Source organism: Rutidosis leptorrhynchoides, chromosome 5 (assembly GCF_046630445.1).
Source record: "Rutidosis leptorrhynchoides isolate AG116_Rl617_1_P2 chromosome 5, CSIRO_AGI_Rlap_v1, whole genome shotgun sequence".
Lineage (NCBI taxonomy): Eukaryota > Viridiplantae > Streptophyta > Magnoliopsida > Asterales > Asteraceae > Rutidosis > Rutidosis leptorrhynchoides.
In genome coordinates this window covers 330,732,883-330,745,005 of record NC_092337.1, presented here as the reverse complement: position 1 = coordinate 330,745,005, position 12,123 = coordinate 330,732,883, and positions in this window count along the sequence as shown.

Sequence of the window (12,123 nt, the reverse complement as noted above, 5' to 3'; positions counted from 1 at the left end):
GTCCTTATCGGTTCCTCCACTTTGGTCTCGGGGGTAAAATTTTTGATGTTATCGTTTTCCCAAGTGTACCAATTTGTCACCCTTACTTCTTCTTCATCCATTGATGGATCGATGATTTCGTCGGTAGAGGCTAATGTGTCGATATGTTGTGAAATTGGTAAGACTGAATAAAAAGTATCATCGGGATAGTTGGTGATTTCGGAGCTCTCGAATTCAACAAAACTTGATGATATGAGATTTTCTTGTACATGACTCCTCAGATCAACAGGTGTGTAGTCTGATAGAGTTTCAGCTTGCCTATTTACAAACTCTCTCATTTGTTCATTTTGAGCATCGAGTTCTTCGAGTTTGATTTTCATATTGTCTAAAAGATTTTCAGACACATAATTCTCCTCGTCTTCTGGTTGTTGAGTTTAGATATATTCTTGGGAATAATCCCAATTTGAATTGTATTCTTCATAATCGTTCCATTCAGGTTCCGTGGGTGCGTAATTTTCCATAGGAACGTAATAATAACATTCCCATGTTGAGTGATAATCTCCACAGATTTCACAACCAGTTATTGTTTCATCATTCGTGATCCAAGATTGACCGAATGAATTGTCATCAACACCTGTTTGAGAGTATTGATGAAATTGATTTCGGATGTCATAAAGAGTTTCCAAGATATTTTCGAGATTTTCCATAATGCGCTTATTACCAAATTTTAGCTACAATGTGGTGGATTTACTAACAAAAAATTATATAAGTTATCAAATTAATAGACTTTTCTGCTTTTGCCCACGTTTCGAATAGCCAAAAGATGTAGCAGGGAGCCAGAACCCTTTAAATCGGAAGCTCACAACTCAGCCACTAACAAATCCAACTATTACTACGAACCAGAAAATTTGGATGTCTATCAATTTAACCGCTTAAAATAATTTTTCATTTTTGAAATTTTAGAGAAGAAATAGAAAATTCTATGTCCTAAAAACTAGATCGTCGAGAAATAAGAAAGAAAAAGAAGCGCGTCGAAAAACGTCGAAAAATAAAAATAAGAAAGAAAAACGTCGAAACTTAAAAGTCTAAAAATAATATCTAAAAAGTTGCGCCTAAAGGACTAAAGGTAAATGCAATTTTATTCAGAAAACGGCAATTACTTAAAGGCACTAAAATCTATTTAAAACTAAAGCGAAAAACGGCGTAGCAAAATTCCAAAGCGTCTAAATCTTAATCTAAAGAAAAAGCACTTAAGGGATTTTACGGTAAAGCCTAAGAATCTATAAATATAAAATAACTACGGAAAAACTAATTTTAAAACTAATTGCGAACGAAAAATATACAAATGATTAAAATATACAAATTATAAAAAGAGACAAAAAATGATAAAATTACCGATTTTTATAAAAATATTATTTTTATATAATTATTTATAAAATTATTAATTTTATATATTAATAAAACTAATTAAAACTTAATATTACTAATTTTAAATAAAACTAAAACTAAATATTAAAATAAATAACCCTAATTATTAATAATAATTATTTATAAACCCTAAACGTATTTAATGCTCGAGTCAGACCTGTCAGGGCAGGCCATGCGATCGCATGGTGTTGAGGCTTCTGGCTCATGCGATCGCATGGGCCTATAAGTCCAGTTTTTTTTTTTTTTTTTTTTTATAACTTTATATTGTTTTTCTAAAAATATATATAAATAAATTTATACAAAAATAAATTAAAAATATTGTGTTTCGCCGACTCCCCAGCAGCGGTGCCAAAAACTTGATGTACGTAGGGGTTTATACAAAATAGTTATATTTTTACTAGGAAATACTATTAAATACGATACAATTTTACACAAGTTATTTATTTATTTACAGATGGGATATACCTAAACCTTGCTACAACAATTATAGGCAGTGTACCTAATCGTAGAGTAGTGTAGTTTTTAGTAAGTCCGGTTCGTTCCACAGGGAGCTGGTGATTGCATACTATATTTTTAACAACTATATTTATATAAAATATATATAATTATAAGTAGTAATATTATAAAAGGGGGTTTTTACCGTTTAATGACCGGTTTGTCGATTTTAAGTTTTAAGCGTAAATATAAATGAAAATAATTAAAATGCGATAATTAAAATGACAGTAAATAAAATTGCGAGTAAATGAAAGTACGATGAGAAATACAATAAAACAATTATGCTTATTTAAACTTCCGTAATCATGATGTTTGACGTTTTGATTTTAGTTTTATTACCCTGGGTTAATTGTCCTTTGTCCTGGATTATTTGAAACCTATCTGATTTTTTCCCATAATAGTCCATCGGTCATAATTATAAAATGCTCGGAAAATTTAACCTTATACCCGAAGTAAAATATTCCAACTAATTAGGGATTCGAACTGTAACAAGGTCTTAATACTTTGTTTAATGAATACACCAGGTTATCGACTGTGTGTAATCCAAGGTTTTAATACTTTGTTAACAATTACACCAATTACCCTTGAATGTAATCCACCCCTGTTTTAATGAGTCCATTGACTATTAATCCATCCCCGTGTTCGGTCAAATGAACAATTATTAATATTTATAAATATCCAGCTCATCGTATCCGATCGAACGTAAGTGGATATTTATAGCTACGTCAAATTGTAAATCTCTATATTAATTTAATGAGGTATCATTTAGTTAATATAAAGCTCATTAATAGCCCATAGTCTAATTTCCACAAGTGTCGGTCTTTTGTCCAAACCCCAATTATGGTACAAAGTCCAATAACCCCATCTTTAATATTTAGTCTAACATCACGATTACTTCGGCTCAAATAAGCATAATAATAACTTAGTTACGAGACATTAATTTAAAAAGGAGAACATAATTTACATTGAGTATTTATCGCGTAGCTTTATACAGACAGAACTTTGACTTTAAAACCCGTAACATAACCTTTACATAACCCAAACTAACTAATATAAAACTACCCTATACTATATATATATATATATATATATTATATATATATATTTATAAATTACACAGAGGGAGTAATATATATTGTGGTGTAATCATTCTGGCCAAACTCGTTGCTTATTTATAGATGTGGCCAGGATTTTGGCCCCATGCGATCACATGGATTTTTGCCTTCCAGGCCATGCGATCGCATGGCCAGCTGGATCCAGCCACATTTGATTTGTTTCCTTGCTTGTCGACGTTTTATTTAAATATATATAATATATAAATAATTTATATAATTATTTAAATATTATATTATATTCTTGTGCATAGTTGACTTGTAATTTTTGGTCCGTTGCGTCGGGCGTTGATAGTTGGCTCAGGTCCCGGTTCCGGATTTTCGAACGTCCTTTTGTATAATTTAATATCTTGTACTATGCGTTCCGCAACTTGTACTTTTGTCATTTTTAGACGTTTCTCATCAATAAATTGAACCACTTGGATTGTATCTTGTACATTTGAGCTTTTTGGTCATTTGCGTCTTTAAATCGTCGTTTTCGCCTTTTGTCTTCGCACTTATTTAATATAAACGATTACAACTTAAAATAGGACAATTACAACTAAATAATTTACATATTGGGAGGATATTGCTACTAAATATATGTTCATTTGGAGCACTATCAACTGCAACAAAACCAATAATGCTACTATTGTTGCAGCCTTGTTCCTTAAAGAGATTGTTTGTCTTCATGGAGTGCCAAAGACCATTGTATCTGATCGGGATACAAAATTCTTATGCTATTTTTGGAAGACATTATGGAAAGAAACCTGGGTAGGAGTTTCCTTCTAGCGTGTGTGGGTGCAAATGATGAGGGTCGTTGAAATATATGATCCACTGATGTAAATTCGCCGTTTAAAAAAAAAACTTGGCACAAAGATTTTATTCAACGCCTCTCACCACCCTCAAACTGATGGTCAAACTGATGGTCAAACTGAAGTTACTAATAGAATTATGGGTATGTTGCTGAAAACAAGTGTAAACAAAAGTTTGAAGAAGTGGGATCTAAAGCTTGATCATGTTGAATTTTCTTTTAACAGAGCACCTAATTATTCCATAGGAAAATTACCATTTGAGGTCTGCTATGGTGCAAATCCTCTCAAACCTAATGATCTGGTTCCTTTTGCAATTGAGCCTAAGGCAAGTGTTGAGGCAGAAGCAAAGGCAAAAGAAATGATGAAGTTTCTATGAGCAGGTGAAGGCAAAAATTGAGAAGGCTAACCAGTAATACAAGGCTAAAGCTAACCAGCATAGGAAGCAACCCACTTTCATTCCAGGTGATCTTGTTTCAATTCATCTAACGAAGGAAAGGTTCCCAGCAAAAAGAAAGAGCAAGCTGATGCCAAGAGCTGAGGGTCCATTCAAAGTATTAAAAAAGGTTGGTGACAATGCTTACAAGGTCGAGCTGCCCATTGATATTGTTGTATCTAGTACTTTTAATGTTGGTGATTTAATGCCATACTTAGAAGATGACAACCTCGAGAACTTGAGGTCAAGTTCCTTTTCAGAGGGGGAGGATGATGTGGGTGAGCTAGGTAATGTAATCAGCAATGCAACCAGCACAAGCTAAAAACTATTACACCCGAATCTGGTTAAGCAATGGTCGTGTTGCCATCTCTTTCTTATCACCTAAGTGTTTTTGGAGCTGGTTCAAGAGGCACATAGGTTACCCTACTTTAGTCCTTAAAATGAAGTAGTTTTCATGAATAAAGTTATTGATAGTTGAAGGCAAGCCAACAATTAAGAGGAACCAGCAACCGAACCAGCAAATGGACTTTAGTTCAGCTAGCAGAACTTTAATTCACTCAGTTGGATAACCATTCTGGTGGCTAGGAGTGATTTCTTTATAAGTGTTTGTGGTGTTACTTTATCAAACATTGTGGTGAAATTCAAATCTTCATATATGATATTAATTGTTGGTGGAATCTTTATCAGCTGTAATTAAAGGTTTGGAGTGTTTCTAGATCTCTGATTGTGGTGGTATCTTTATTAATTGTGCTTTCAATTCTTTATCCTTTATGTTCTTATTTTCAGAGTTTTATACTCTTTTTTGGGGTGTTGCTGTTACAAATTGGGGGTTTTCTGTTTAGATCTGTTAGGTGAAGTTAGCTTGGTCTAAATTGCATTTTTAAAGTCATAATTACGCATCACGAGCATTTCAAGGCTTATAGATTCTCTATCATTGAACTTAATGATGCTATTTCGGTTAATATAAAGATAGAATCTAAAGATGCAATATTTGATGAATCAAGGTTTAAATCAATACCAAGACCAAAGGACATGGTGCCTATTGCAAGTACCTCCTACGGAGCTCAATTGGATGAAATCCTAAGTGAGCCATTCGTGAAATGTCCCGTTCATATTGATTATAAACGTTCCATATTAATTGATTTCGTTGCGAGGTTTTGACCTCTATATGAGACGTTTTTAAAAGACTGCATTCGTTTTAAAATAAACCATAACCTTTATTTTATCGACAAGGTTAAAAGGACACCACCTAGATTATCAGAAATGATAATCTAAAAATATCACACTTACACACTACTTATACATATTGGTTTACAATATTAATATGTTACAACAAAGTAAATCTCGAATGCAGTTTTAAACAATATTATACAAGCATGCTAACACCAAGTCTTGTCCATACATTAGCATGCAACAACGGAAGCTCTTAATAATCACCTGAGAATAAACATGCTTTAAACGTCAACAAAAATGTTGGTGAGTTATAGGTTTAACCGATATATTATCAAATTAATATAATAGACCACAAGATTTCATTTATTCAATAATCCTACACTCGCAAGTGTATAATAATCATTCTATGATGAACACCTGGTAACCGACATTAACATAATGCATATAGAATATCCCCCGCATACTCGCAAGTATGTCATAAATTGGCAATCGCAATCACCATATAAATCGAAATATTAAAACATTCCAAATTCCAGAATGGGGTTTGTTAGGCCCATAGATCTATCTTTAGGATTCGCGTCAATTAGGGGTCATTTCCCTAATTCTTAGGCTACCAGACTTGAAGGGGCAATATTTGGTTTAATAATCCAACCATAGAATGTAGTTTCGCGTACTTGTGTCTATTTTGTAAAACATTTAGTGTAACAGACTCGTCCCACATCGGTGGGAGAGGAAAACAAAGCACTCCTTATAAGGGTGTGGATACCTCTTCTGGTATGACGCGTTTTGAGGGTGTTTACCCGAGAAGCAAATCCGTGAGGTAGAAGTGCGATCCGGGGTTGTACTCGTGCGCGGGTAGCCCGTCGGTGATCGGCTTGTGTCCAAAGCGGACAATATCATACTACGGGCTGATGGTGATGTTACTTATGGTATCAGAGCTGGGGCCCGCATCGATGTGCACTGCGGGGACGCAGTGTCCCGAAGGGGGGGAGAGTTGTAACAGACTCGTCCCACATCGGTGGGAGAGGAAAACAAAGCACTCCTTATAAGGGTGTGGATACCTCTTCTGGTATGACGCGTTTTGAGGGTGTTTACCCGAGAAGCAAATCCGTGAGGTAGAAGTGCGATCCGGGGTTGTACTCGTGCGCGGGTAGCCCGTCGGTGATCGGCTTGTGTCCAAAGCGGACAATATCATACTACGGGCTGATGGTGATGTTACTTATGGTATCAGAGCTGGGGCCCGCATCGATGTGCACTGCGGGGACGCAGTGTCCCGAAGGGGGGGAGAGTTGTAACAGACTCGTCCCACATCGGTGGGAGAGGAAAACAAAGCACTCCTTATAAGGGTGTGGATACCTCTTCTGGTATGACGCGTTTTGAGGGTGTTTACCCGAGAAGCAAATCCGTGAGGTAGAAGTGCGATCCGGGGTTGTACTCGTGCGCGGGTAGCCCGTCGGTGATCGGCTTGTGTCCAAAGCGGACAATATCATACTACGGGCTGATGGTGATGTTACTTATGGTATCAGAGCTGGGGCCCGCATCGATGTGCACTGCGGGGACGCAGTGTCCCGAAGGGGGGGAGAGTTGTAACAGACTCGTCCCACATCGGTGGGAGAGGAAAACAAAGCACTCCTTATAAGGGTGTGGATACCTCTTCTGGTATGACGCGTTTTGAGGGTGTTTACCCGAGAAGCAAATCCGTGAGGTTGAAGTGCGATCCGGGGTTGTACTCGTGCGCGGGTAGCCCGTCGGTGATCGGCTTGTGTCCAAAGCGGACAATATCATACTACGGGCTGATGGTGATGTTACTTTTAGAAAGCTGCATGTATTCTAATCCCAAAAATATTAGATTTTAAAAGTGGGACTATAACTCACTTTCACAGATTTTTACTTCGTCGGGAAGTAAGACTTGGCCACTGGTCGATTCACTAACCTATAACAAATATGTACATATATATCAAAGTATATTCAAAATATAATTACAACATTTTTAATACGTTTTAATGTTTTAAGTTTATTAAGTCAGCTGTCCTCTTTAGTAACCTACAACTAGTTGTCCACAGTTAGATGTACAGAAATAAATCGATATATATTATCTTGAATCAATCCACGACCCAGTGTATACACATCTCAGGCTAGATCACAAATAAAAGTATATATATTTTTGAAATCAACCTCAACCCTGTATAGCTAACTCCAACATTACTGCATATAGAGTGTCTATGGTTGTTCCAAATAATATATATACATGGGTCGATATGATATGTCAAAACATTTGCATATGTGTCTATGGTATCCCAAGATTACATAATATATTAGAATACATGTATAATACAATATGATTTAGCTAGGATATGAATAATATAGATTTGTTACCAATTTTCACGTAGTTACAACAAGTAAAAATATCCAATCTTGTTTTACCCATAACTTCTTCGTTTTAAATCCGTTTTGAGTGATTCAAGTTGCTATGGTTTCATATTGAACTTAAGTTTATGAATATAAACAGAAAAAGTATAAGTTTATAGTCGGATATATAGTTTACAAGTTATTTTTTGTAAAGGTAGTCATTTCAGTCGAAAGAACGACGTCTAGATGACCATTTTGGAAAACATACTTCCACTTTGAGTTTAACCAAGATTTTTGGATATAGTTTCATGTTCATAAGAAAAATCATTTTCCCAGAAGAAAAACTTTTAAATCAAAGTTTATCATAGTTTTTAATTAACTAACCCAAAACAGCCCGTGGTGTTACTACGACGGCGTATATCCGGTTTTACGGTGTTTTTCGTGTTTTCAGGTTTTAAATCATCAAGTTAGCATATCATATAGATATAGAACATGTGTTTAGTTGATTTTAAAAGTCAAGTTAGAAGGATTAACTTTTGTTTGCGAACAAGTTTAGAATTAACTAAACTATGTTCTAATGATTACAAGTTTAAACCTTCGAATAAGGTAGTTTTATATATATGAATTGAATGTTGTTAAGAACATCATTACTACCTCAGGTTTTGTGGATAAACCTATTGGAAATGAGAAAAAATAACTTGAGCTTCAAAGGATCTTTGATGGCTTGGAAGTTCTTGAAATAGAATCATGACACAAAAACAAATTCAAGTAAGATTATTACTCGAATTAAGATAGTTATAGTTATAGAAATTGAATCAAAGCTTGAATATGAATATTACCTTGATTTAGAAAGATAACCTACTGTAAATAACAAAGGTTTCTTGATCTTAGATGATTGCTTGGAATGGATTAGGAAACTTAGAAGTAAACTTGTAAACTTGGAAGTGTTCTTGATGTGTTCTTGAGTAATTGTTTTTATGATGATTATAGGTAATAACAAAAGCTTGTATTTGATGATTTTTGCCTGAAAAATAGTAACTTAGACATTCATGTAAGAGTGTGTGTGTTTTGAGAGAGAATTGGGAAGAAAATTGGAAGTGAAATGGAGTAGGTGGTGAGTGGTGAAGGTGAGTGGGGTTAAAAGAAGTTCTTATTTTTATTTCCTTGCTCATAAGTCATGCTAGTTGTCTAATTGTTGGTTCCACATTTTTGTTGACTATCTAGGGCTGCTAAGAGCTGAATTATTATGTGTATATACCAATAGTATATATGTTTAGGAGCTGGGTATTGTACGAGTACGAATACGGTTGCATACGAGTAGAATTGTTGATGAAAATGAATGAGAATGCTTGTAAGCATTTTTGTTAAGTAGAAGTACTTTGATATGTGTCTTGAAGTCTTTCAAAAGTGTACTAATACATCTAAATACACTACATGTATATACATTTTAACTGAGTCGTTAAGTCATCGTTAGTCGTTACATGTAAGTGTTGTTTTGAAACCTTTAAGTTAACGATCTCATTTTATGTTGTTAACCCATTGTTTATTATATCTAATGAGATGTTAAATTGTTACATTATCATGATATTATGATGTATGAATATATCTCAATATGATATATATACATTAAAATGTCGTTACAACGATAATCGTTACATATATGACTCGTTTCAAAATTCTTAAGTTAGTAGTCTTGTTTTACATATGTAGTTCATTGTTAACATACTTAATGATATATATAATTATCATTTTATCATTTTAAATATAGTGTAACAATATCTTAATATGATACATATGTATTTAGTAAGACGTTGTAATAACGATAATCGTTATATATATCGTTTCCAGTTTTCTTAACTTAGTAGTCTCATTTTTATGTATATAACTCATTGTTAATATACTTATGGAGATACTTACTTATCATAATCTCATTTTAACTATATGTATATCCATATATATATCGTCATGTCGTTTTTACAAGTTTTAACGTTCGTGAATCGCCGGTCAACTTGGGTAGTCAATTGTCTACATGAAACTCATTTCAAATAATCAAGTCTTAACAAGTTTGATTGCTTAACATGTTGAAAACACTTAATCATGTAAATATCAATTTCATTTAATATATATAAACATGGAAAAGTTCGGGTCACTACAGTACCTACCCGTTAAATAAATTTCGTCCCGAAATTTTAAGCAGTTGGAGGTGTTGACGTATCTTCCGGAAATAGGTGCGGGTATTTCTTCTTCATCTGATCTTCTCATTCCCAGGTGAACTCGGGTCCTCTATGAGCATTCCATCGAATTAACAATTGGTATCTTGTTTTGCTTAAGTCTTTTAACCTCACGATCCATTATTTCGACGGGTTCTTCGATGAATTGAAGTTTTTCGTTGATTTGGATTTCGTCTAACGGAATAGTGAGATCTTCTTTAGCAAAACATTTCTTCAAATTCAAGACGTGGAAAGTGGTATGTACAGCCGTGAGTTGTTGAGGTAACTCAAGTCGGTAAGCTACTGGTCCGACACGATCAATAATCTTGAATGGTCCAATATACCTTGGATTTAATTTCCCTCGTTTACCAAATCGAACAACACCTTTCCAAGGTGCAACTTTAAGCATGACCATCTCTCCAATTTCAAATTCTATATCTTTTCTTTTAATGTCAGCGTAGCTCTTTTGTCGACTTTGGGCGGTTTTCAACCGTTGTTGAATTTGGATGATCTTTTCGGTAGTTTCTTGTATTATCTCCGGACCCGTAATCTGTCTATCCCCTACTTCAATCCAACAAATCAGAGACCTGTACTTTATACCATAAAGTGCTTCAAACGGCACCATCTCAATGCTTGATTGGTAGCTGTTGTTGTAGGAAAATTCTGCTAACGGCAGAAAGTGTACTGACTTGGTAAGACGATCGACTATTACCCAAATTGTATCATAACCACTTGTAGTCCTTAGCAATTTAGTAACGAAATCCATGGTAATGTTTTCCCATTTCCATTCCGGGATTTCAGGTTGTTGAAGTAGACCTGATGGTTTCTGATGTTCAGCTTTGACCTTAGAACACGTCAAACATTCTCCTATGTATTTAGCAATACCGGCTTTCATACCCAGCCACCAGAAGTATTTCTTGAGATCTTTGTACATCTTTCCCGCTCCGGGATGTATTGAATATCTGATTTTATGTGCTTCCTTAAGTACCTTTTCTCTCATATCTCCAAACTTTGGTACCCAAATTCTTTCAGCCCTATACCGGGTTCCGTCTTCCAGAATATTAAGATGTTTCTCCGATCCTTTGGGTATTTCATTCTTCAACTTTCCTTCTTTTACAACTCCCTGTTGCGCCTCCTTTATTTGAGTAGTAAGGTTAGTACGAATAATTATATTCATAGCTTTTACCCGTATAGGTTCTCTGTCCTTTCTACTCAAAGCGTCGGCTACCACATTCGCCTTCCCCGGGTGGTAACGAATCTTAAATTCATAATCATTCAACAATTCAATCCACCTACGCTGCCTCATATTCAGTTGTTTCTGATTATATATGTGTTGGAGACTTTTGTGGTCGGTATATATAATACTTTTGACCCCATATAAGTAGTGCCTCCAAGTCTTTAATGCAAAAACAACTGCACCCAATTCCAAATCGTGAGTCGTATAATTTTGCGCGTGAATCTTCAATTGTCTGGACGCATAAGCAATTACTTTCGTTCGTTGCATTAATACACAACCGAGGCCTTGCTTTGAGGCATCACAATATATCACAAAATCATCATTCCCTTCAGGTAATGACAATATAGGTGCCGTAGTTAACTTTTTCTTCAACAATTGAAACGCTTTCTCCTGCTCATCCTTCCATTCAAATTTCTTCCCTTTATGTGTTAATGCAGTCAAGGGTTTTGCTATTTTGGAAAAATCTTGGATGAACCTTCTGTAGTAACCAGCCAGTCCTAAAAGTTGGCGTATATGCTTCGGAGTTTTCGGGGTTTCCCACTTTTCAACGGTTTCAATCTTTGCTGGATCCACCTGAATACCTTCTTTGTTCACTATGTGTCCGAGGAATTGAACTTCTTCCAACCAAAATGCACACTTTGAAAACTTAGCGTACAGTTTTTCTTTCCTCAACAACTCTAGCACTTTTCTCAAATGTTCTTCGTGCTCTTGATCATTCTTTGAGTAAATAAGTATGTCATCGATGAAAACAATGACAAACTTGTCAAGGTATGGTCTATACACTCGGTTCATGAGGTCCATGAACACAGCTGGTGCATTAGTCAACCCAAACGGCATAACCATAAAATCGTAATGATTGTAACGCATTCTGAAAGCAGTCTTCGGAATATCATCCTCCTTCACTCGCATTTGA